Source organism: Malus domestica, chromosome 15 (assembly GCF_042453785.1).
Source record: "Malus domestica chromosome 15, GDT2T_hap1".
In the NCBI taxonomy this organism is placed as follows: Eukaryota; Viridiplantae; Streptophyta; class Magnoliopsida; order Rosales; family Rosaceae; genus Malus; species Malus domestica.
The window spans coordinates 38,963,979-38,969,898 of record NC_091675.1 but is presented as its reverse complement, the minus strand read 5'-3'; positions in this window follow the sequence as shown (position 1 = coordinate 38,969,898).

Below are 5,920 nucleotides of genomic sequence, written 5' to 3'. Positions count from 1 at the left end.
CTCAGTTTGGGTTTCAAAGCATCATATGCTGATCCATCTTTATATTTCAAAAATAATGGTCGTTCAATTGTTGTATTGTTGTTATATGTTGATGACATTATCCTTAGTGGAGATGATGATTCCCATGTCCAATATGTGATCAACCAATTAAACAGGGAGTTTGATATGAAGGATTTAGGAATTCTACACTATTTCCTTGATCTGCAAATTGAGTATCAATCTCAGGGATTACTTATTCATCAGTCCAGATATATCAAGGACTTGTTGCACAAGACAAATATGCTAGACAGTAAGCCTTGTACAACTTCTTGTCATCCTAATCAAAAGCTCTTAACTCATGGTATTCCTCCAGTACTTGATCCAAGTATTTACAGAAGTGTAGTTGGTGCCTTACAGTATTTGACCTTTACTATATCTAATATAGCCTATTCAGTTAATCAAGTATGTCAATTCATGCATTCTCCACTTGAAAGTCATTTTGTTGCTGTTAAGATAATGTTGAGGTATCTTAAAGGGACTATGCATCTTGGATTATGTTTTAAACCTGGCAATCTAGATATTAGAACTTACACAGATGCTGATTGGGCTGGGGATCCCAATGATAGAAGGTTAATAACTGGTTTCGTTTTGTTTTTAGGTAACAATCCCATTTCTTGGAGTTCGAAGAAACAACATACCATTAGTCATTCTTCGACTGAGGCATAATATAGAGCAATGGCAACTACAACTGCTGAGATGGTCTGGCTTCAACAATTACTCAAGGATCTGTCCCTTTCTTCTTCAGTTACACCATTGCTTCATTGTGACAATATATCTGCCATGGCTCTAGCAACTAATCCCATTTTGCATTCTAAAGCTAAACACATTGAAATAGACTGTCATTTTGTGCATGAAAGGGTTCAGCAAGGAACAATTTTGTTGCAGTTTGTTGCATCATCAAATCAGTTTGTTGATATTCTTACCAAGGGTTTGTGCTTTCCATTGTTTAGCTCTCATTGTTCCAATCTTATGCTTGGGAATGTCCAGCCTAAGATTGAGGGGGAATGATAGAATAAATGATGTATTATTAGTTGATAGAGTTGTTAGGTACTGCCATGTGTCTCAATTGTATTGGTGACTCTAGAAGTTAGTTATGTGTGGTGGTATTTATAAAAGGCAAAGGATGTAATAGTTGAGATATATGAAAAAGCAATAGTTTCTCTCACTACTCTCTCTCTCTTCGAATTCTCTTTTGCTTTCTCTGCATTTTTCCATAGCTAAATCTCAGAGTTATCAAATTTTACACTGCAATGAATGTCTTGCAACCAAAATCAAAACCAACGTGCCGATTGTGTGAGAGTCTGAGAATGGATGAGGAAATTGCTTACAATCTAATGGATGATCCTGTGAAAATGAAAAGAAGGGCGACATGCGGCAGTTTCCATCTTTGCAACCGTTGTAATTCCGGATTTTCTATTTTCTTTAAATTGTGTCATTTTATGATTTTGACCCTATTTTCATCGGATAGTTGCCCATTGTTACTATTTATTAAGTGAAGGCATTTTTGGAGTTTTCGAAAGCTTCAACATATTAGGGTGCTCACTATAAAAATATAGATTCACTTAATGGTTCATGTGCATGATGAGGCAAAACTTGGTCGGCCGAGCACTTGCTAATGGATGTACTCAATAGAAAGGTAATTGTATAATTTTTCAAGTCGACGGGTCGAGGGCCCACTCCAACAACACCGATACTGTCCCCACTTTACCATCTGCTCAATCCTCAGGTGTGGGGTTTTATCACAAAAGGTCTCGGTGTTAGTTAAATAGGGGTATTTCTATTTAAACTGCTTTCTTTTTGGCCCTCTATCCTATGTGGGACAAACTGTGTTTTAACACTCCCCCGCACGTGAGACCCTATTTTTATAGGTCACACGTGGAGATCCACACATTGGCAACTACATGGAGCCATGTCGGGACTCACCCATCACGCAGGGCCAATGGGGACCCACCCAATCACGTGGCATCTTTGGCCTACATGAAGCCATGTCGGGACTCACCCATCGCTCCGGGCCAAATGGGGACCCACCCAATCACGTGGCAATAAGGGCCCGTCCCCTGGCTCTAATACCATTTAGAATTTTTCAGGTCGACAGGCCGAGGGCCTACTCCAACAACACCAATATTGTCCTTACTTTACCACCTGCTCAATCCTCAGGTGTGGGGTTTTATCACAAAATGCCTCAGTGTTAGTTAGAGAAGGGTATTTCTATTTAAACTGCTTTCTCTTTGGCCCTCTGTCCGATGTGGGACAAACTGTGTTTCAACACTCCCCTATATGTGAAACCCCATTTTTATGGGTCACCCGTGGAGATCCACACATCGGCAACCACATGGAACCATATCAAGACTCACCCATCACACAGGGCCAATGGGGACCACCTAATCACGTGGCATCTTTGGCCTACGTGGAGCCATGTCGGGACTCACCCATCGCGCGAGGTCAAACGGGGACCCACCCAGTCATGTGGTAGTACAGGCCTGTCCATTGGCTCTGATACCATGTAGAATTTTTCAGGTTGACGGGCCGAGGGACAACACCGATACTGTCCCCACTTTACCACCTGCTCAATCCTCAGGTGTGGGGTTTTATCACAAAAGGCCTCAGTGTTAGTTAGAGAGGGGTATTTCTATTTAAACTGTTTTCTCTTTGGCTCTCTGTCTGATGTGGGACAAACTGTGTTTCAACAGTAATCAATGTCTTTGACTATTGTTTAAATGGAACTTATTGTTTGTTTCGCATCAGACATTGTCTCTTAATGTATTTTCTTCTAGGGCAGTGGCAGAGTCATAAATTTTCTTAAGAAGGGTCAATTTTAAGTAACTATAAAATTATAATAATTTGACTCTACATAGAAAAATTACTTAAGAATGATCATAAGTATCAACTTATTTAGCATAAAATATATTTCTAGTTTACAACCTTGATATCGTAATGATTTAATTAATTACATTATAGCAAGTGACGCTTTATAACAATGGCAAAAAACAATCATGCATATATAGCCTGATGCGAATTCAAATAAAAGTAATTAAATATCAGTATGAGGACATGGAGTTATATATCTTTTATTTGATTGAAAGGCAAAGAATGAAATTATGAAACTAAGTGTTGAACCTTCAATTATGAGCAAATTATACTTGAAAGGAGGGTCAACCATAAATATAGAAGCTAAGCTACATTAATATATCACATATTAATTGTGAGGAGGGTCGTGTGAGGAGGGTCATAAGACCCTCCTAGGACTTAACTGTCTCTGCCGTATTCTAGGATAATTATAGGGAGACAAAAATTTTAAACTAAATTTGCAAATCAAATTATGTGTCACTAATAGAAAATAAGCACATTAATTAACATTTAAGTAATAGTCTAATCATTAATAACCATATTTTTTTATTTGTAAATTTAGTATCTTTAGCGTTATCCTTTTTTCTATAAAATGTTGTGGAGGTACAAAAGATATGTGCAAAACGAGGCAAGACCCATGGGACTCTCACATTTTGACCAGAGGGGCTCTCACATTTTGCTCCATGTATCTCAACAGTGTGGAGACTGCCTTCAATCGACCTGAAATAAACAATGACGTGGCCCACGACACGAGAAACTTTCTCTATTTTCTTAAACTACACGATCATTTATGAGTGCACCAAATGCTCCATGGTCCACGTCAAACAGGAGGTAACCCAATGGATTATATTAAACAATAGTACGTGAGAAGGTGAGTACGCTAATTACTTGTATGGCGTTATTCATTTTAACCTAGTTCGTTAGACAACATGAGGAAATGAAAAGTTGCACGAGTAATCAAAACATTCAAGAAAGACACTTAAAATTGTTCCCTATTTGGTTTCGTGAACGGGTAACTAAACTTTCATTCCCATTATTTCAATCTGAATTTTTGTTATTAAAAAAAATCTCTTTCATAAACATAATTTTTTTGAGGACAAGGATTGTCTGCTCTCCTTTGTTCTTGTGCCCTTTTGTTTTGTATGGTCACGGTTAAGTCACGTCAACATTTTATATTTTTTTTATAGAGATAATAAGACAAAAATGAATAGTAATATAAAATGTTGACGTGATTTAACCATGACCACACAAATAAGAGGGTATGAGAGAGCACAGGAACAAGGAGGGCAGACAATCCTTGTCTTTTTTTTTATTTCTGATCTCTCAATAGATGACAAGTTTGCGTGATGCGAATTCCCCTCATTATGATAATGAATAGTTTGATTTAGCAAGAGTACATTTCGATTCAAAATTTATCAAGGTTGCATCGTGAATGAAGTTAAGTTTGTCAGAGCGGATCCTGATGATATATGGACCAAGATCACCCTAAATAGTAGAGTTTTTGTAAATTAAATGATGTGGATGTTGATGATTGAATTATTACTTATGTGTTGACTAACGTACTTATTTTCTATTGGTAATATATCACTTGGTTTGCAAATTTGGTTTAAAAATTTGTTCTCTCCAACATTATCCTATTGTGCGGGGTTGGCATGCTAAAGAATTATAATTATAAGGGAAGCTAAATCATGTTGTTGTGGTGTTGTGCAGAAAGCGTTATAAGGTGGTATTGTTTAAGTGTCATTGGTTTAATATAGAGAAATTATATCCACACATCCCAATTTACTTCTCTCACACATTTTAAAATTTTTTAATATTTTCTACACACCACTAACACTTGATAAAAAAATATTAAAAAATTAAAAATGTATGGAAGAAGTAATTTAGAGTGTATGAATATAATCATACCTCGTGATTGACCAAGCAAATCCAATAAAAAAAATCTGATGGCAATGAGAGAGATGATGATGTGGCATACCAAGAGATTCTTCCTTGGACATTGCCAACATTTTGGAAGTTCGTACAAATGATGTCATTCACGCATCTTCTGATGCAGACTATGTTCCTCCAATTTTGATCAACAACATATCTATTAATGTTAGGTCACTGCAAAGTATTGCTGATATAAATACCTTGAGGATAACTATAGTTTAAGAGAAGATGAAACTAGCTAGTATACTTAGTAAAGATTGTGGAGCCAAAAATAATCACAAGGCGACACGTGGATTTTTGACAAAAAAAGACAAAACTACCCTTGAGGTATACCGGGATTCCTACGTGCAATCAGCAGACAATTATCTTTCAACCAAGTCAAAAGTGCCCAAAATAGGTATCAACTTAAAACCTAATTTATTCATATATTTCCCATTTCATTATTTAGCTAATCAATTAGCTAAATAATATACTTATTCCTTTCATATTTCCTAAAATTGACTAATTAAGGGATTAATTACCTAATCAATCCCTTAATTATCAACTAAACCTCCAAATTATAACCAAAAACCCACTAGGGCCGGCCATGCCCTTTATTTTCTGTTTGTTGCTGCCATTTTCTCCCCCTTTTTATGACATTCAAATAGCTAGTTAATTAGGTTATTACTATTTGCTAATTAACTAGCCAATTATTTCCATAACTCCCCAAAATAACTAGCCCATTATCTCCATAACCCCCCAAAATAAATCACCCTTTCCTCTCCTATAAATTGGGTCCCATTTTCACAAAACACTAGTTCCAATTCTCTTACAAAAAATCCCAAATATTCTAAACACTATTTCTCTCTAAAATTCTAACTTTGGCATCGGAGGTTCTTCGGCCAAAGCCCCCCCCATTCATCATGGGCGCGTGAGGCTCTTGGCCTTAACCTAAGGTGCTAGTTGTTTTGTAGGTGCAAAATCGTCCAAGATCGAAGAGGAGAAAATTTGCATCCACAAAGATGATGACTATGAATAAGTGACATTGGTGCATTTATTTGAACTTTTTAAATATTTTTCGTATATATGTTTGGACTATTTTCTATGTTTTTTTTTTAATTTA